Source organism: Phyllobates terribilis, unplaced genomic scaffold (genome assembly GCF_046119375.1).
Source record: "Phyllobates terribilis strain yellow unplaced genomic scaffold, ASM4611937v1 Scaffold_377__1_contigs__length_1856515, whole genome shotgun sequence".
In the NCBI taxonomy this organism is placed as follows: domain Eukaryota; kingdom Metazoa; phylum Chordata; class Amphibia; order Anura; family Dendrobatidae; genus Phyllobates; species Phyllobates terribilis.
In genome coordinates this window covers 391,437-412,713 of record NW_027363137.1, presented here as the reverse complement: position 1 = coordinate 412,713, position 21,277 = coordinate 391,437, and the positions used below count along the sequence as shown (strand labels likewise).

General features: G+C 41.0%; 6 non-coding genes across 6 annotated transcripts; all 6 read right to left on the bottom strand.

The window, feature by feature from the left end:
• Positions 1 to 4,761: 4,761 nt before the first annotated feature.
• LOC141223725 (U2 spliceosomal RNA) lies at positions 4,762 to 4,952 on the bottom strand. The gene has a single exon (XR_012291286.1). It is a non-coding gene; the product is annotated as a U2 spliceosomal RNA (small nuclear RNA).
• Positions 4,953 to 6,067: 1,115 nt separating this feature from the next.
• LOC141223732 (U2 spliceosomal RNA) lies at positions 6,068 to 6,258 on the bottom strand. The gene has a single exon (XR_012291292.1). It is a non-coding gene; the product is annotated as a U2 spliceosomal RNA (small nuclear RNA).
• A 1,115-nt stretch (positions 6,259 to 7,373) lies between these two features.
• LOC141223782 (U2 spliceosomal RNA) lies at positions 7,374 to 7,564 on the bottom strand. Its single transcript, XR_012291335.1, has one exon. It is a non-coding gene; the product is annotated as a U2 spliceosomal RNA (small nuclear RNA).
• Positions 7,565 to 13,954: 6,390 nt separating this feature from the next.
• On the bottom strand, positions 13,955 to 14,145 carry LOC141223724 (U2 spliceosomal RNA). The gene has a single exon (XR_012291285.1). It is a non-coding gene; the product is annotated as a U2 spliceosomal RNA (small nuclear RNA).
• A 1,115-nt stretch (positions 14,146 to 15,260) lies between these two features.
• On the bottom strand, positions 15,261 to 15,451 carry LOC141223731 (U2 spliceosomal RNA). Its single transcript, XR_012291291.1, has one exon. It is a non-coding gene; the product is annotated as a U2 spliceosomal RNA (small nuclear RNA).
• Positions 15,452 to 16,566: 1,115 nt separating this feature from the next.
• On the bottom strand, positions 16,567 to 16,757 carry LOC141223781 (U2 spliceosomal RNA). The gene has a single exon (XR_012291334.1). It is a non-coding gene; the product is annotated as a U2 spliceosomal RNA (small nuclear RNA).
• Between the last annotated feature and the right edge of the window lie 4,520 nt (positions 16,758 to 21,277).

Genomic DNA, 21,277 nt, shown 5'->3' with positions numbered 1-21,277 from the left:
AATGCTTTAAGCGATAGTAAAAACCCTTCTGGTATGCCCATTTTCTCTAAAACTTTAAAAAGATAAAAGTGTGAGACACGGTCAAATGCTTTTTCAAAATCAATAGATAAAATCGCCATTTTCCCCTTTCTGTCTTTCACATCCTCAATACAGTCTTTCACTAAATTCAGATTGTCCCATATACTGCGCCCCGGAACCCCACACACTTGATTAGAATGAATAACTTTGCTGATGACTTCTTTTAGACGATTTGCACAAATTTTAGCCATTATTTTATAGTCACAATTTAAAAGTGTTATTGGTCTCCAGTTTTCTAATTTTGATTTATCACCTTTTTTGTATAGGAGGGAGACTTCACCTTTCTTCCAGGAATTTAATAAAACCTTATTATTAAAAACCTCAGTAAACAAATAAAACAAATCATCTTTTAAAATATCATAAAAACATACATAAAATTCTATTGGGATGCCATCAGGACCAGGGACCTTTCCAGTTTTAAAACTTTTAATAGTTTTTAACACTTCTTGTTCCGTTAAAACTTGGGATAAAAACTCTTGGGATGCGGGATCTAAAACAGCTGTTAGTCCTTGCAGCGAATCATCCATTAATTTATTATCTATATTTTTTCCATTAAAAAGATTAGAAAAAAACCCCTCAACTTTACCCAGCATATTTTTTATATTATTCTCACCATCTATATGGTCAATTATCACTTTTTCTTTTTTATTTTTCCTAAAAAAATATCTGGAACACTTTTCATTTTCTTCTATATGTTGTACTCTAGAACGAAAAATTATCTCTTTTCCTTTTTGTTCTAGCCATTTTGAAATCTCTTCTTTTAAGTTTGAAATATCAACTTGTACATCTATCCCATTGTCTCTGAGCTTAAATAATGTTTGTAGGCGGGTATTTAAAATTCTATATTCTTCATATTTTTCTTTGGCTCTACATATACTCTTTTTAATAAAAAAGTCTTTTATTTTTACTTTCATTCTATCCCACCATACACTCATAGTCTCATTTGTTTTTTTCCCTTTTCTACATTTCCTATAAAACTCAATAAAATCTGATAAAATCTGCGGGTCGGTTAAAAGGGATACGTTCATTTTCCAGCTTTTCTTACCACATTTTTTGTTGTCATTTACTTTTATGGTAAAGGATAAAAGTTTATGGTCTGAAAATATATTAGTTAAAACTTCACATTTGGCAGGTATTGTTTTATCTGAACCAAAAATAAAATCAATCCTAGAGCTACAATTAGCATTGCTCCAAGTGAAACCGGCGTCCTCTGGGCTGTCACTATGACACTCTTTATATATGTCTATCAATTTAGCATCTTTGACTATATCATGTAGCATACCTGAGGTTTTATCGTAGTTCCTGCTTACAGAGCTGGAGCGCCGGTTTTCACCTTTTAAAACACAATTAAAATCCCCTGCTAAGATAAAAGGTTCAGAGTTATTAATAAATAATGGTAAAAGATCAAGCATTTCGGCTCTTTCATTTTTCTCTGGGGATCCATAAAAATTTAAAAACTGCCATCTAATACCATCAATAAAAGCTTTCACTAATAAAATACGACCTGGTAAAATTTCCTGAATAAAATCAATTAAAACGTTCCCTTTAAAAAGTATGGCTACACCCGCTGATCCTGCAGCATTCGATCCGGACCAGACAGATGGCCCACACTTCCACTCATCTTTATATTTTTGATATGACATTTCATGTGGGATATTACATTCTTGCAGAAAAAATACAGATGCAGTAAAACACGTAAAAAAATTAAAAAGAGCAGTTCTTCTCGTGTTAGATTTTATGCCTCTCACGTTGAGGGAAATACCTTTGAGTTCAGCCATCATTAGAAAATGTAGAAATTTTACTTAGGTAACTAAGAGCAACGGATTTACCTGTCCGATGAACCTGATCAGACCACTGGGCTTGCGCCTCCCTCCTCATCTGATAGTATCGTCACGAGAGTCTCCGTGGAGGAGGAAAGATTACCACATTTATATAAACCCGACGCTACACTGGCATAGCTCGGAGGGCTGGCTGGCAGAACCCGCTGGGTCTCCATTGGCTGGCCATGCAGTTCCTCATCAGGTGGGTCCCCGAGGGGTTCCGCCGCCCCTGTTTGACCTGTAGAAGGTCGTCCTATAGGAGGAGGTTGCGCACAAGGCAGAGCCTCTGACTCTTCAGAGGCAGCAAGATCCCGGTCCCCACCTGTAGCAGCGGAGACCGAAACCCCTGAGGGTCCAGCGTCCACGTCCCCTTCTGGAGAAGTGTCCATCTGTTCACCTCCTGCTGCCTCCTCCGAACCACCCTTTTTCTTTTTCTTAGGACCCACCTTTATCCACTCAGCGCCCTCAGCACTAGGAGACCCAGACTGGGCATGGGCTTCTGTGTCGGCCTTTTGCCGGTCCCTTTTGACCTTACCAGTAGTGCCCTTCTGCTCCTTCTCAGCCCTCCTTTTGGACTCCCGCAGGTCCTGCAGCCAGGTTTTGGGATTTGGTATTTTACCTGTCATAGACTCTGGAGACACTTCACTATTTGGTACGCCCTTATTGTCTCCAGAGGCTCCAGGTTGTTGTTCCTCCTCCTGAGGGGTGGTCTGATCTTTTGGTCCTTGGTCGGACGTCTTGGACTTCCCCTTTTGCTCATCTTCCCGAAATCTGTGAGGGCAAGAAAAATAAAAGTGACCTGGAGTCTGGCAAAAACTGCATTTCTTTTCCTTAGGGCATTCTTTTGTCTCATGTTCTTCACTAGCACAATTTCTACATGATACATGACAGTTTTCTTTTGAATGACCATAGCGCCCACAATTTCTGCAATATACTGGCATCCCAGAAAAGAAGAAATCCCCATTTGTTTGCCCAATTTTGAAACGGGCAGGGGGGAGCCGTATACCACCTGGTGTATTTGGATCTCTTGTACACTTCACAAGGAATTTCCACTTAGATGTCCATATGTTATATTCGTTTAATATCTTCCCAATACATTTAACACTTTTAAAATAAATTGCTAGAAATGACATTACTTCTGGAGCAGAAACAAAGGGCGAAAATATTTTTACAATAACCAGTCTTACCTCATCCAGGACGTGCTCAACAATTTGTATCCCTTTCAAAACAGGACTATTTTCAACTTTTTTTAACTTTTCTAGTACATCTCTAAAAATACCTTCTCCGGTGAATGTGATGTCATAGTCACCTCTTCTGGGATAATCCTGGATGGAGAGAATTTCATTCCTTTGTACGCCAAGTAGGTTCCTGAGCACGTCCTGGACTACATACCCTAATTTCCTCATATCCGAGCCACCCGCCGTGAAGTGAACTCGGATAGAGTTTTTTAGCCTCGCATAAAGAGGCACGAGGTTAGGGTCAACCTCCATGGAAAAACGCAACAAGGTTGCAAATTGCAGCCGCTTGCAATCTGCGCTCCCAGTGTTCTTGCAGCGAAAAACACCTGGAAGCTGGGGGATCGCAACTCGTTACCCTGGGACTAAGCCCTCTCCCTAATAGCAGCAAGCAGGTTAAGTCCACCAAAGTGGACGATCCTGCCAGGCCAAGGAGAGGGGTACCCGAGTGCCCTTCAACCACAATCTCCTGCAATAAAGCACTTGATCTTAGCCAAAAGGCCGAGAAGCGATAACCAGAATTGGTTTCAAACTACGGAGCCACCCAAGGATCCTGAAAAGTCCATTTGTGGAGATGAGCTCCTGGACTCCCGTTAAGAAGACATGTTGTCAACCTCTAGATCCCTTACATGCCTGCACTTTTCGGCTTGCTGCTGCTGCAATCCACGCGTTTTAGATCTGCATAACTCCACCTCTTTAAACACAGCACCTTCACCCCCTACTGTTCCCACCCGCCTCAACACCGATGGAAGGGAGGAGAACCAATTAAGGCGGGGGGTGGGGTGGAACGAGCAGCTGTCTACCCTTAGCAGGAGGGCTCCTGATTACATACCTCTCCTGCTGCTGCTGCTGCTGGCTGTCCAGCAGCAGACTGAAGGTGGCTGCTGCTGTGCACAGGTATATAAAGGCTCAGAGCCTATTATGACACGCGCAGCCAGCGTTCCATTGCCACATTCCATCTACTGCAGGCAGGATACCTGGCTGGCTGAATGTCGCTGAGAAGCTCACAGAGACCGCCATAAGCAACAGTTTAACAGAATGCCACAGACTAATCAACCAAACTTTTTGGGTTGGGTTCTCTTTTATAGTCTGCAGGCATTAAATGAAAGAAGTCAGTGTTCCAGCAGAAGGAGACAACGTTTCAGAAAAGGCATTGTAGCAAACCAAAAAAGAAATTTTAAGCGCAGCAGAGTAACCAGCGCACATACCTGTTAGCTCAGGTGAGTTTAAAAGGCTGCTGTTGATAACAAGGGCATTTGCTAAATAGATGGTGTGTGTGCAACAATATACTGAAAGGTCAATTATATTGTGCAGCTTATCTCACCACCTGTAGTTATTTAGGTGAAAGCTCCAAAATGCTTGCCTAATATGTCTGTTTATCCAAAAGGAAGTAAAAAGGGAGAGCTAGAAAGATAGCATTGCATCACATTACATGGCAATGCAATGCACAGTTGCTGAAGTTGAACCAAAATGAGCTTGTAATCTGGCTTCTGCAACTTTGAACATGAAAAATCCAATGAGGAGAAGAAAAGCAAAGCCAAAGAGTCCATCCCAAAATCCGACAAACAAGCAAAATGAACAAAAAACATTGAATTCAATTCTTTCTGATTTTAGAAACTGCATTAAAGAAGGGGTGCACCCGTCCTGGAGATACTGCAATACCAGGTCAATGCGTGGAGTGGACAGAGCAAGCTCTTTTTCCATCTCCCTGTTCTAAAAATCCATTTAATATATGGTCCCCAGATAGGGGACGTATCAGATATTAAACTGATAAGAACAGATACTACACTTGATCTTAGCCAAAAGGCCGAGAAGCGATAACCAGAATTGGTTTCAAACTACGGAGCCACCCAAGGATCCTGAAAAGTCCATTTGTGGAGATGAGCTCCTGGACTCCCGTTAAGAAGACATGTTGTCAACCTCTAGATCCCTTACATGCCTGCACTTTTCGGCTTGCTGCTGCTGCAATCCACGCGTTTTAGATCTGCATAACTCCACCTCTTTAAACACAGCACCTTCACCCCCTGCTGTTCCCACCCGCCTCAACACCGTTGGAAGGGAGGAGAACCAATTAAGGCGGGGGGTGGGGTGGAACGAGCAGCTGTCTACCCTTAGCAGGAGGGCTCCTGATTACATACCTCTCCTGCTGCTGCTGCTGCTGGCTGTCCAGCAGCAGACTGAAGGTGGCTGCTGCTGTGCACAGGTATATAAAGGCTCAGAGCCTATTATGACACGCGCAGCCAGCGTTCCATTGCCACATTCCATCTACTGCAGGCAGGATACCTGGCTGGCTGAATGTCGCTGAGAAGCTCACAGAGACCGCCATAAGCAACAGTTTAACAGAATGCCACAGACTAATCAACCAAACTTTTTGGGTTGGGTTCTCTTTTATAGTCTGCAGGCATTAAATGAAAGAAGTCAGTGTTCCAGCAGAAGGAGACAACGTTTCAGAAAAGGCATTGTAGCAAACCAAAAAAGAAATTTTAAGCGCAGCAGAGTAACCAGCGCACATACCTGTTAGCTCAGGTGAGTTTAAAAGGCTGCTGTTGATAACAAGGGCATTTGCTAAATAGATGGTGTGTGTGCAACAATATACTGAAAGGTCAATTATATTGTGCAGCTTATCTCACCACCTGTAGTTAATTAGGTGAAAGCTCCAAAATGCTTGCCTAATATGTCTGTTTATCCAAAAGGAAGTAAAAAGGGAGAGCTAGAAAGATAGCATTGCATCACATTACATGGCAATGCAATGCACAGTTGCTGAAGTTGAACCAAAATGAGCTTGTAATCTGGCTTCTGCAACTTTGAACATGAAAAATCCAATGAGGAGAAGAAAAGCAAAGCCAAAGAGTCCATCCCAAAATCCGACAAACAAGCAAAATGAACAAAAAACATTGAATTCAATTCTTTCTGATTTTAGAAACTGCATTAAAGAAGGGGTGCACCGGTCCTGGAGATACTGCAATACCAGGTCAATGCGTGCAGTGGACAGAGCAAGCTCTTTTTCCATCTCCCTGTTCTAAAAATCCATTTAATATATGGTCCCCAGATAGGGGACGTATCAGATATTAAACTGATAAGAACAGATACTACACTTGATCTTAGCCAAAAGGCCGAGAAGCGATAACCAGAATTGGTTTCAAACTACGGAGCCACCCAAGGATCCTGAAAAGTCCATTTGTGGAGATGAGCTCCTGGACTCCCGTTAAGAAGACATGTTGTCAACCTCTAGATCCCTTACATGCCTGCACTTTTCGGCTTGCTGCTGCTGCAATCCACGCGTTTTAGATCTGCATAACTCCACCTCTTTAAACACAGCACCTTCACCCCCTGCTGTTCCCACCCGCCTCAACACCGTTGGAAGGGAGGAGAACCAATTAAGGCGGGGGGTGGGGTGGAACGAGCAGCTGTCTACCCTTAGCAGGAGGGCTCCTGATTACATACCTCTCCTGCTGCTGCTGCTGCTGGCTGTCCAGCAGCAGACTGAAGGTGGCTGCTGCTGTGCACAGGTATATAAAGGCTCAGAGCCTATTATGACACGCGCAGCCAGCGTTCCATTGCCACATTCCATCTACTGCAGGCAGGATACCTGGCTGGCTGAATGTCGCTGAGAAGCTCACAGAGACCGCCATAAGCAACAGTTTAACAGAATGCCACAGACTAATCAACCAAACTTTTTGGGTTGGGTTCTCTTTTATAGTCTGCAGGCATTAAATGAAAGAAGTCAGTGTTCCAGCAGAAGGAGACAACGTTTCAGAAAAGGCATTGTAGCAAACCAAAAAAGAAATTTTAAGCGCAGCAGAGTAACCAGCGCACATACCTGTTAGCTCAGGTGAGTTTAAAAGGCTGCTGTTGATAACAAGGGCATTTGCTAAATAGATGGTGTGTGTGCAACAATATACTGAAAGGTCAATTATATTGTGCAGCTTATCTCACCACCTGTAGTTATTTAGGTGAAAGCTCCAAAATGCTTGCCTAATATGTCTGTTTATCCAAAAGGAAGTAAAAAGGGAGAGCTAGAAAGATAGCATTGCATCACATTACATGGCAATGCAATGCACAGTTGCTGAAGTTGAACCAAAATGAGCTTGTAATCTGGCTTCTGCAACTTTGAACATGAAAAATCCAATGAGGAGAAGAAAAGCAAAGCCAAAGAGTCCATCCCAAAATCCGACAAACAAGCAAAATGAACAAAAAACATTGAATTCAATTCTTTCTGATTTTAGAAACTGCATTAAAGAAGGGGTGCACCGGTCCTGGAGATACTGCAATACCAGGTCAATGCGTGGTGTGGACAGAGCAAGCTCTTTTTCCATCTCCCTGTTCTAAAAATCCATTTAATATATGGTCCCCAGATAGGGGACGTATCAGATATTAAACTGATAAGAACAGATTTTTTTTTTTTAATTTGGCTATCCCCTGCAGAGGGATAAAACCGTTTATTAAAACTTTAACAAATTACAAGCATAATTAAAAAAATACCAAACGTTAAAAGACAAATGAAATTTACAAAACAAAAAAATACAAAGATTTTAAATAATTAGGTTCCATTGGTCAACAAGCCATTTTTTGGAAATATGTACATTCTTCTTTTTGTCAATTAAATAATAAGTATACATTTCACATAAACATAAACTTAAAACATCATTCACTGATAAAACATCTTGTTTAAAAATAGCAATGTTGCGCGCTTTCCAGAGAGATGACTTGGCGCAGTTCACTGTCTTCCAAGCCATTGTGTACTGGTCCATTGTGGGGCATTCCATAAGTCCGTATAGCACAGTTTTATATGTAAAGTCCTTGAGGTCTGCCACCCTTTCCAGTAGGGGGAGCAGTCTTCTCCAGAAATCCTTTGCAAAATTACATGTCCATAATAGATGTTCCACCGTTTCCTCTTCTTGGCATCCGGCTCTTGGGCAGATGGCAGACCTCACAAATCCTCTTCTGTATTGGAATGCCCGGCAAGGAAGACAGCGGTGCATGCAACTCCAAGCCAGATCTCTCTGTTCATTAAAAAGATAAAAAACGTTAATCATTTTCCAGATAGACATAGATTTGTCATCATCATATCTGTCAACATTACATATTTCCTCACTTTTTCGTATTTCTTTAATTAGTTTCTTACTATTTCTTAATTCCTCTATTTTCTTAGTCCCTAAATTAAAATCGGACACTATTTTCCTTAAAATCTCATAATGCGTCGACAAATTAAAAGCATGGGGCACAGAAATATTAACTTCATACCATCCAAACTTTCTCATAAAAAATCCTGTATTAAAACGCATAAAAAAGGACCAATAGTGATTCTTAAAAAGGGCATTAAAACAGTAAACGAACAGATGGATTAAAAGAAACCTATTAAAATCTGGAAAATCTTTACCACCTTTTACTTTTGATTTCATCACGATTTCTCTTTTCAGCTTTTCCATTTTTGAGTTCCAAAAGAAGGTAAAACAGGTTTTGGTTATCTTTTTTAAAACATTAACAGGCGGGGGGAAAACCATGCTAAGATACAATAAAAGAGGTAAAATCACCATCTTTAAAACCAATACTTTACCCTCCATTGTAAGTCTCCTCATGTTCCACATACATATTTTCGTATTTACTTTCTGTGTAACTGTTTCCCAACTATTATAACCATCATTATTTTCAGTGAATGATATACCTAAAATGGAAATGGATTCGGAGACATTAATTGGTACATCACGTAAAATCATCCCCCCAACACTTAAAATGTTACACTTATTAAAATTGATTTTAAAACCAGAAGCTAGACAAAAGGATTGCACTTGATGGAGAGTGGCCGTAAGTGATGGTGCATCTGTACACAAGACCGCCACGTCATCCATGTAGCCTACAACCTTGGCCTCCAAACCACCGCTTCCAGGCAGAGGGACACCGCATATCTGTTTATTTTGGCGTATTGCACATAACATTGGTTCCAGTGCACAGATAAACAGTAGGGGGGACAGAGGGCATCCCTGTTTCACCCCTGACCGTAAAAAAACCTCTTGTGTCTTAAAACCATTCACTAAAATCTTACTTGTACAATCCTTGTAAAATGCTTTAAGCGATAGTAAAAACCCTTCTGGTATGCCCATTTTCTCTAAAACTTTAAAAAGATAAAAGTGTGAGACACGGTCAAATGCTTTTTCAAAATCAATAGATAAAATCGCCATTTTCCCCTTTCTGTCTTTCACATCCTCAATACAGTCTTTCACTAAATTCAGATTGTCCCATATACTGCGCCCCGGAACCCCACACACTTGATTAGAATGAATAACTTTGCTGATGACTTCTTTTAGACGATTTGCACAAATTTTAGCCATTATTTTATAGTCACAATTTAAAAGTGTTATTGGTCTCCAGTTTTCTAATTTTGATTTATCACCTTTTTTGTATAGGAGGGAGACTTCACCTTTCTTCCAGGAATTTAATAAAACCTTATTATTAAAAACCTCAGTAAACAAATAAAACAAATCATCTTTTAAAATATCATAAAAACATACATAAAATTCTATTGGGATGCCATCAGGACCAGGGACCTTTCCAGTTTTAAAACTTTTAATAGTTTTTAACACTTCTTGTTCCGTTAAAACTTGGGATAAAAACTCTTGGGATGCGGGATCTAAAACAGCTGTTAGTCCTTGCAGCGAATCATCCATTAATTTATTATCTATATTTTTTCCATTAAAAAGATTAGAAAAAAACCCCTCAACTTTACCCAGCATATTTTTTATATTATTCTCACCATCTATATGGTCAATTATCACTTTTTCTTTTTTATTTTTCCTAAAAAAATATCTGGAACACTTTTCATTTTCTTCTATATGTTGTACTCTAGAACGAAAAATTATCTCTTTTCCTTTTTGTTCTAGCCATTTTGAAATCTCTTCTTTTAAGTTTGAAATATCAACTTGTACATCTATCCCATTGTCTCTGAGCTTAAATAATGTTTGTAGGCGGGTATTTAAAATTCTATATTCTTCATATTTTTCTTTGGCTCTACATATACTCTTTTTAATAAAAAAGTCTTTTATTTTTACTTTCATTCTATCCCACCATACACTCATAGTCTCATTTGTTTTTTTCCCTTTTCTACATTTCCTATAAAACTCAATAAAATCTGATAAAATCTGCGGGTCGGTTAAAAGGGATACGTTCATTTTCCAGCTTTTCTTACCACATTTTTTGTTGTCATTTACTTTTATGGTAAAGGATAAAAGTTTATGGTCTGAAAATATATTAGTTAAAACTTCACATTTGGCAGGTATTGTTTTATCTGAACCAAAAATAAAATCAATCCTAGAGCTACAATTAGCATTGCTCCAAGTGAAACCGGCGTCCTCTGGGCTGTCACTATGACACTCTTTATATATGTCTATCAATTTAGCATCTTTGACTATATCATGTAGCATACCTGAGGTTTTATCGTAGTTCCTGCTTACAGAGCTGGAGCGCCGGTTTTCACCTTTTAAAACACAATTAAAATCCCCTGCTAAGATAAAAGGTTCAGAGTTATTAATAAATAATGGTAAAAGATCAAGCATTTCGGCTCTTTCATTTTTCTCTGGGGATCCATAAAAATTTAAAAACTGCCATCTAATACCATCAATAAAAGCTTTCACTAATAAAATACGACCTGGTAAAATTTCCTGAATAAAATCAATTAAAACGTTCCCTTTAAAAAGTATGGCTACACCCGCTGATCCTGCAGCATTCGATCCGGACCAGACAGATGGCCCACACTTCCACTCATCTTTATATTTTTGATATGACATTTCATGTGGGATATTACATTCTTGCAGAAAAAATACAGATGCAGTAAAACACGTAAAAAAATTAAAAAGAGCAGTTCTTCTCGTGTTAGATTTTATGCCTCTCACGTTGAGGGAAATACCTTTGAGTTCAGCCATCATTAGAAAATGTAGAAATTTTACTTAGGTAACTAAGAGCAACGGATTTACCTGTCCGATGAACCTGATCAGACCACTGGGCTTGCGCCTCCCTCCTCATCTGATAGTATCGTCACGAGAGTCTCCGTGGAGGAGGAAAGATTACCACATTTATATAAACCCGACGCTACACTGGCATAGCTCGGAGGGCTGGCTGGCAGAACCCGCTGGGTCTCCATTGGCTGGCCATGCAGTTCCTCATCAGGTGGGTCCCCGAGGGGTTCCGCCGCCCCTGTTTGACCTGTAGAAGGTCGTCCTATAGGAGGAGGTTGCGCACAAGGCAGAGCCTCTGACTCTTCAGAGGCAGCAAGATCCCGGTCCCCACCTGTAGCAGCGGAGACCGAAACCCCTGAGGGTCCAGCGTCCACGTCCCCTTCTGGAGAAGTGTCCATCTGTTCACCTCCTGCTGCCTCCTCCGAACCACCCTTTTTCTTTTTCTTAGGACCCACCTTTATCCACTCAGCGCCCTCAGCACTAGGAGACCCAGACTGGGCATGGGCTTCTGTGTCGGCCTTTTGCCGGTCCCTTTTGACCTTACCAGTAGTGCCCTTCTGCTCCTTCTCAGCCCTCCTTTTGGACTCCCGCAGGTCCTGCAGCCAGGTTTTGGGATTTGGTATTTTACCTGTCATAGACTCTGGAGACACTTCACTATTTGGTACGCCCTTATTGTCTCCAGAGGCTCCAGGTTGTTGTTCCTCCTCCTGAGGGGTGGTCTGATCTTTTGGTCCTTGGTCGGACGTCTTGGACTTCCCCTTTTGCTCATCTTCCCGAAATCTGTGAGGGCAAGAAAAATAAAAGTGACCTGGAGTCTGGCAAAAACTGCATTTCTTTTCCTTAGGGCATTCTTTTGTCTCATGTTCTTCACTAGCACAATTTCTACATGATACATGACAGTTTTCTTTTGAATGACCATAGCGCCCACAATTTCTGCAATATACTGGCATCCCAGAAAAGAAGAAATCCCCATTTGTTTGCCCAATTTTGAAACGGGCAGGGGGGAGCCGTATACCACCTGGTGTATTTGGATCTCTTGTACACTTCACAAGGAATTTCCACTTAGATGTCCATATGTTATATTCGTTTAATATCTTCCCAATACATTTAACACTTTTAAAATAAATTGCTAGAAATGACATTACTTCTGGAGCAGAAACAAAGGGCGAAAATATTTTTACAATAACCAGTCTTACCTCATCCAGGACGTGCTCAACAATTTGTATCCCTTTCAAAACAGGACTATTTTCAACTTTTTTTAACTTTTCTAGTACATCTCTAAAAATACCTTCTCCGGTGAATGTGATGTCATAGTCACCTCTTCTGGGATAATCCTGGATGGAGAGAATTTCATTCCTTTGTACGCCAAGTAGGTTCCTGAGCACGTCCTGGACTACATACCCTAATTTCCTCATATCCGAGCCACCCGCCGTGAAGTGAACTCGGATAGAGTTTTTTAGCCTCGCATAAAGAGGCACGAGGTTAGGGTCAACCTCCATGGAAAAACGCAACAAGGTTGCAAATTGCAGCCGCTTGCAATCTGCGCTCCCAGTGTTCTTGCAGCGAAAAACACCTGGAAGCTGGGGGATCGCAACTCGTTACCCTGGGACTAAGCCCTCTCCCTAATAGCAGCAAGCAGGTTAAGTCCACCAAAGTGGACGATCCTGCCAGGCCAAGGAGAGGGGTACCCGAGTGCCCTTCAACCACAATCTCCTGCAATAAAGCACTTGATCTTAGCCAAAAGGCCGAGAAGCGATAACCAGAATTGGTTTCAAACTACGGAGCCACCCAAGGATCCTGAAAAGTCCATTTGTGGAGATGAGCTCCTGGACTCCCGTTAAGAAGACATGTTGTCAACCTCTAGATCCCTTACATGCCTGCACTTTTCGGCTTGCTGCTGCTGCAATCCACGCGTTTTAGATCTGCATAACTCCACCTCTTTAAACACAGCACCTTCACCCCCTACTGTTCCCACCCGCCTCAACACCGATGGAAGGGAGGAGAACCAATTAAGGCGGGGGGTGGGGTGGAACGAGCAGCTGTCTACCCTTAGCAGGAGGGCTCCTGATTACATACCTCTCCTGCTGCTGCTGCTGCTGGCTGTCCAGCAGCAGACTGAAGGTGGCTGCTGCTGTGCACAGGTATATAAAGGCTCAGAGCCTATTATGACACGCGCAGCCAGCGTTCCATTGCCACATTCCATCTACTGCAGGCAGGATACCTGGCTGGCTGAATGTCGCTGAGAAGCTCACAGAGACCGCCATAAGCAACAGTTTAACAGAATGCCACAGACTAATCAACCAAACTTTTTGGGTTGGGTTCTCTTTTATAGTCTGCAGGCATTAAATGAAAGAAGTCAGTGTTCCAGCAGAAGGAGACAACGTTTCAGAAAAGGCATTGTAGCAAACCAAAAAAGAAATTTTAAGCGCAGCAGAGTAACCAGCGCACATACCTGTTAGCTCAGGTGAGTTTAAAAGGCTGCTGTTGATAACAAGGGCATTTGCTAAATAGATGGTGTGTGTGCAACAATATACTGAAAGGTCAATTATATTGTGCAGCTTATCTCACCACCTGTAGTTATTTAGGTGAAAGCTCCAAAATGCTTGCCTAATATGTCTGTTTATCCAAAAGGAAGTAAAAAGGGAGAGCTAGAAAGATAGCATTGCATCACATTACATGGCAATGCAATGCACAGTTGCTGAAGTTGAACCAAAATGAGCTTGTAATCTGGCTTCTGCAACTTTGAACATGAAAAATCCAATGAGGAGAAGAAAAGCAAAGCCAAAGAGTCCATCCCAAAATCCGACAAACAAGCAAAATGAACAAAAAACATTGAATTCAATTCTTTCTGATTTTAGAAACTGCATTAAAGAAGGGGTGCACCCGTCCTGGAGATACTGCAATACCAGGTCAATGCGTGGAGTGGACAGAGCAAGCTCTTTTTCCATCTCCCTGTTCTAAAAATCCATTTAATATATGGTCCCCAGATAGGGGACGTATCAGATATTAAACTGATAAGAACAGATACTACACTTGATCTTAGCCAAAAGGCCGAGAAGCGATAACCAGAATTGGTTTCAAACTACGGAGCCACCCAAGGATCCTGAAAAGTCCATTTGTGGAGATGAGCTCCTGGACTCCCGTTAAGAAGACATGTTGTCAACCTCTAGATCCCTTACATGCCTGCACTTTTCGGCTTGCTGCTGCTGCAATCCACGCGTTTTAGATCTGCATAACTCCACCTCTTTAAACACAGCACCTTCACCCCCTGCTGTTCCCACCCGCCTCAACACCGTTGGAAGGGAGGAGAACCAATTAAGGCGGGGGGTGGGGTGGAACGAGCAGCTGTCTACCCTTAGCAGGAGGGCTCCTGATTACATACCTCTCCTGCTGCTGCTGCTGCTGGCTGTCCAGCAGCAGACTGAAGGTGGCTGCTGCTGTGCACAGGTATATAAAGGCTCAGAGCCTATTATGACACGCGCAGCCAGCGTTCCATTGCCACATTCCATCTACTGCAGGCAGGATACCTGGCTGGCTGAATGTCGCTGAGAAGCTCACAGAGACCGCCATAAGCAACAGTTTAACAGAATGCCACAGACTAATCAACCAAACTTTTTGGGTTGGGTTCTCTTTTATAGTCTGCAGGCATTAAATGAAAGAAGTCAGTGTTCCAGCAGAAGGAGACAACGTTTCAGAAAAGGCATTGTAGCAAACCAAAAAAGAAATTTTAAGCGCAGCAGAGTAACCAGCGCACATACCTGTTAGCTCAGGTGAGTTTAAAAGGCTGCTGTTGATAACAAGGGCATTTGCTAAATAGATGGTGTGTGTGCAACAATATACTGAAAGGTCAATTATATTGTGCAGCTTATCTCACCACCTGTAGTTAATTAGGTGAAAGCTCCAAAATGCTTGCCTAATATGTCTGTTTATCCAAAAGGAAGTAAAAAGGGAGAGCTAGAAAGATAGCATTGCATCACATTACATGGCAATGCAATGCACAGTTGCTGAAGTTGAACCAAAATGAGCTTGTAATCTGGCTTCTGCAACTTTGAACATGAAAAATCCAATGAGGAGAAGAAAAGCAAAGCCAAAGAGTCCATCCCAAAATCCGACAAACAAGCAAAATGAACAAAAAACATTGAATTCAATTCTTTCTGATTTTAGAAACTGCATTAAAGAAGGGGTGCACCGGTCCTGGAGATACTGCAATACCAGGTCAATGCGTGCAGTGGACAGAGCAAGCTCTTTTTCCATCTCCCTGTTCTAAAAATCCATTTAATATATGGTCCCCAGATAGGGGACGTATCAGATATTAAACTGATAAGAACAGATACTACACTTGATCTTAGCCAAAAGGCCGAGAAGCGATAACCAGAATTGGTTTCAAACTACGGAGCCACCCAAGGATCCTGAAAAGTCCATTTGTGGAGATGAGCTCCTGGACTCCCGTTAAGAAGACATGTTGTCAACCTCTAGATCCCTTACATGCCTGCACTTTTCGGCTTGCTGCTGCTGCAATCCACGCGTTTTAGATCTGCATAACTCCACCTCTTTAAACACAGCACCTTCACCCCCTGCTGTTCCCACCCGCCTCAACACCGTTGGAAGGGAGGAGAACCAATTAAGGCGGGGGGTGGGGTGGAACGAGCAGCTGTCTACCCTTAGCAGGAGGGCTCCTGATTACATACCTCTCCTGCTGCTGCTGCTGCTGGCTGTCCAGCAGCAGACTGAAGGTGGCTGCTGCTGTGCACAGGTATATAAAGGCTCAGAGCCTATTATGACACGCGCAGCCAGCGTTCCATTGCCACATTCCATCTACTGCAGGCAGGATACCTGGCTGGCTGAATGTCGCTGAGAAGCTCACAGAGACCGCCATAAGCAACAGTTTAACAGAATGCCACAGACTAATCAACCAAACTTTTTGGGTTGGGTTCTCTTTTATAGTCTGCAGGCATTAAATGAAAGAAGTCAGTGTTCCAGCAGAAGGAGACAACGTTTCAGAAAAGGCATTGTAGCAAACCAAAAAAGAAATTTTAAGCGCAGCAGAGTAACCAGCGCACATACCTGTTAGCTCAGGTGAGTTTAAAAGGCTGCTGTTGATAACAAGGGCATTTGCTAAATAGATGGTGTGTGTGCAACAATATACTGAAAGGTCAATTATATTGTGCAGCTTATCTCACCACCTGTAGTTATTTAGGTGAAAGCTCCAAAATGCTTGCCTAATATGTCTGTTTATCCAAAAGGAAGTAAAAAGGGAGAGCTAGAAAGATAGCATTGCATCACATTACATGGCAATGCAATGCACAGTTGCTGAAGTTGAACCAAAATGAGCTTGTAATCTGGCTTCTGCAACTTTGAACATGAAAAATCCAATGAGGAGAAGAAAAGCAAAGCCAAAGAGTCCATCCCAAAATCCGACAAACAAGCAAAATGAACAAAAAACATTGAATTCAATTCTTTCTGATTTTAGAAACTGCATTAAAGAAGGGGTGCACCGGTCCTGGAGATACTGCAATACCAGGTCAATGCGTGGTGTGGACAGAGCAAGCTCTTTTTCCATCTCCCTGTTCTAAAAATCCATTTAATATATGGTCCCCAGATAGGGGACGTATCAGATATTAAACTGATAAGAACAGATTTTTTTTTTTTAATTTGGCTATCCCCTGCAGAGGGATAAAACCGTTTATTAAAACTTTAACAAATTACAAGCATAATTAAAAAAATACCAAACGTTAAAAGACAAATGAAATTTACAAAACAAAAAAATACAAAGATTTTAAATAATTAGGTTCCATTGGTCAACAAGCCATTTTTTGGAAATATGTACATTCTTCTTTTTGTCAATTAAATAATAAGTATACATTTCACATAAACATAAACTTAAAACATCATTCACTGATAAAACATCTTGTTTAAAAATAGCAATGTTGCGCGCTTTCCAGAGAGATGACTTGGCGCAGTTCACTGTCTTCCAAGCCATTGTGTACTGGTCCATTGTGGGGCATTCCATAAGTCCGTATAGCACAGTTTTATATGTAAAGTCCTTGAGGTCTGCCACCCTTTCCAGTAGGGGGAGCAGTCTTCTCCAGAAATCCTTTGCAAAATTACATGTCCATAATAGATGTTCCACCGTTTCCTCTTCTTGGCATCCGGCTCTTGGGCAGATGGCAGACCTCACAAATCCTCTTCTGTATTGGAATGCCCGGCAAGGAAGACAGCGGTGCATGCAACTCCAAGCCAGATCTCTCTGTTCATTAAAAAGATAAAAAACGTTAATCATTTTCCAGATAGACATAGATTTGTCATCATCATATCTGTCAACATTACATATTTCCTCACTTTTTCGTATTTCTTTAATTAGTTTCTTACTATTTCTTAATTCCTCTATTTTCTTAGTCCCTAAATTAAAATCGGACACTATTTTCCTTAAAATCTCATAATGCGTCGACAAATTAAAAGCATGGGGCACAGAAATATTAACTTCATACCATCCAAACTTTCTCATAAAAAATCCTGTATTAAAACGCATAAAAAAGGACCAATAGTGATTCTTAAAAAGGGCATTAAAACAGTAAACGAACAGATGGATTAAAAGAAACCTATTAAAATCTGGAAAATCTTTACCACCTTTTACTTTTGATTTCATCACGATTTCTCTTTTCAGCTTTTCCATTTTTGAGTTCCAAAAGAAGGTAAAACAGGTTTTGGTTATCTTTTTTAAAACATTAACAGGCGGGGGGAAAACCATGCTAAGATACAATAAAAGAGGTAAAATCACCATCTTTAAAACCAATACTTTACCCTCCATTGTAAGTCTCCTCATGTTCCACATACATATTTTCGTATTTACTTTCTGTGTAACTGTTTCCCAACTATTATAACCATCATTATTTTCAGTGAATGATATACCTAAAATGGAAATGGATTCGGAGACATTAATTGGTACATCACGTAAAATCATCCCCCCAACACTTAAAATGTTACACTTATTAAAATTGATTTTAAAACCAGAAGCTAGACAAAAGGATTGCACTTGATGGAGAGTGGCCGTAAGTGATGGTGCATCTGTACACAAGACCGCCACGTCATCCATGTAGCCTACAACCTTGGCCTCCAAACCACCGCTTCCAGGCAGAGGGACACCGCATATCTGTTTATTTTGGCGTATTGCACATAACATTGGTTCCAGTGCACAGATAAACAGTAGGGGGGACAGAGGGCATCCCTGTTTCACCCCTGACCGTAAAAAAACCTCTTGTGTCTTAAAACCATTCACTAAAATCTTACTTGTACAATCCTTGTAAAATGCTTTAAGCGATAGTAAAAACCCTTCTGGTATGCCCATTTTCTCTAAAACTTTAAAAAGATAAAAGTGTGAGACACGGTCAAATGCTTTTTCAAAATCAATAGATAAAATCGCCATTTTCCCCTTTCTGTCTTTCACATCCTCAATACAGTCTTTCACTAAATTCAGATTGTCCCATATACTGCGCCCCGGAACCCCACACACTTGATTAGAATGAATAACTTTGCTGATGACTTCTTTTAGACGATTTGCACAAATTTTAGCCATTATTTTATAGTCACAATTTAAAAGTGTTATTGGTCTCCAGTTTTCTAATTTTGATTTATCGCCTTTTTTGTATAGGAGGGAGACTTCACCTTTCTTCCAGGAATTTAATAAAACCTTATTATTAAAAACCTCAGTAAACAAATAAAACAAATCATCTTTTAAAATATCATAAAAACATACATAAAATTCTATTGGGATGCCATCAGGACCAGGGACCTTTCCAGTTTTAAAACTTTTAATAGTTTTTAACACTTCTTGTTCCGTTAAAACTTGGGATAAAAACTCTTGGGATGCGGGATCTAAAACAGCTGTTAGTCCTTGCAGCGAATCATCCATTAATTTATTATCTATATTTTTTCCATTAAAAAGATTAGAAAAAAACCCCTCAACTTTACCCAGCATATTTTTTATATTATTCTCACCATCTATATGGTCAATTATCACTTTTTCTTTTTTATTTTTCCTAAAAAAATATCTGGAACACTTTTCATTTTCTTCTATATGTTGTACTCTAGAACGAAAAATTATCTCTTTTCCTTTTTGTTCTAGCCATTTTGAAATCTCTTCTTTTAAGTTTGAAATATCAACTTGTACATCTATCCCATTGTCTCTGAGCTTAAATAATGTTTGTAGGCGGGTATTTAAAATTCTATATTCTTCATATTTTTCTTTGGCTCTACATATACTCTTTTTAATAAAAAAGTCTTTTATTTTTACTTTCATTCTATCCCACCATACACTCATAGTCTCATTTGTTTTTTTCCCTTTTCTACATTTCCTATAAAACTCAATAAAATCTGATAAAATCTGCGGGTCGGTTAAAAGGGATACGTTCATTTTCCAGCTTTTCTTACCACATTTTTTGTTGTCATTTACTTTTATGGTAAAGGATAAAAGTTTATGGTCTGAAAATATATTAGTTAAAACTTCACATTTGGCAGGTATTGTTTTATCTGAACCAAAAATAAAATCAATCCTAGAGCTACAATTAGCATTGCTCCAAGTGAAACCGGCGTCCTCTGGGCTGTCACTATGACACTCTTTATATATGTCTATCAATTTAGCATCTTTGACTATATCATGTAGCATACCTGAGGTTTTATCGTAGTTCCTGCTTACAGAGCTGGAGCGCCGGTTTTCACCTTTTAAAACACAATTAAAATCCCCTGCTAAGATAAAAGGTTCAGAGTTATTAATAAATAATGGTAAAAGATCAAGCATTTCGGCTCTTTCATTTTTCTCTGGGGATCCATAAAAATTTAAAAACTGCCATCTAATACCATCAATAAAAGCTTTCACTAATAAAATACGACCTGGTAAAATTTCCTGAATAAAATCAATTAAAACGTTCCCTTTAAAAAGTATGGCTACACCCGCTGATCCTGCAGCATTCGATCCGGACCAGACAGATGGCCCACACTTCCACTCATCTTTATATTTTTGATATGACATTTCATGTGGGATATTACATTCTTGCAGAAAAAATACAGATGCAGTAAAACACGTAAAAAAATTAAAAAGAGCAGTTCTTCTCGTGTTAGATTTTATGCCTCTCACGTTGAGGGAAATACCTTTGAGTTCAGCCATCATTAGAAAATGTAGAAATTTTACTTAGGTAACTAAGAGCAACGGATTTACCTGTCCGATGAACCTGATCAGACCACTGGGCTTGCGCCTCCCTCCTCATCTGATAGTATCGTCACGAGAGTCTCCGTGGAGGAGGAAAGATTACCACATTTATATAAACCCGACGCTACACTGGCATAGCTCGGAGGGCTGGCTGGCAGAACCCGCTGGGTCTCCATTGGCTGGCCATGCAGTTCCTCATCAGGTGGGTCCCCGAGGGGTTCCGCCGCCCCTGTTTGACCTGTAGAAGGTCGTCCTATAGGAGGAGGTTGCGCACAAGGCAGAGCCTCTGACTCTTCAGAGGCAGCAAGATCCCGGTCCCCACCTGTAGCAGCGGAGACCGAAACCCCTGAGGGTCCAGCGTCCACGTCCCCTTCTGGAGAAGTGTCCATCTGTTCACCTCCTGCTGCCTCCTCCGAACCACCCTTTTTCTTTTTCTTAGGACCCACCTTTATCCACTCAGCGCCCTCAGCACTAGGAGACCCAGACTGGGCATGGGCTTCTGTGTCGGCCTTTTGCCGGTCCCTTTTGACCTTACCAGTAGTGCCCTTCTGCTCCTTCTCAGCCCTCCTTTTGGACTCCCGCAGGTCCTGCAGCCAGGTTTTGGGATTTGGTATTTTACCTGTCATAGACTCTGGAGACACTTCACTATTTGGTACGCCCTTATTGTCTCCAGAGGCTCCAGGTTGTTGTTCCTCCTCCTGAGGGGTGGTCTGATCTTTTGGTCCTTGGTCGGACGTCTTGGACTTCCCCTTTTGCTCATCTTCCCGAAATCTGTGAGGGCAAGAAAAATAAAAGTGACCTGGAGTCTGGCAAAAACTGCATTTCTTTTCCTTAGGGCATTCTTTTGTCTCATGTTCTTCACTAGCACAATTTCTACATGATACATGACAGTTTTCTTTTGAATGACCATAGCGCCCACAATTTCTGCAATATACTGGCATCCCAGAAAAGAAGAAATCCCCATTTGTTTGCCCAATTTTGAAACGGGCAGGG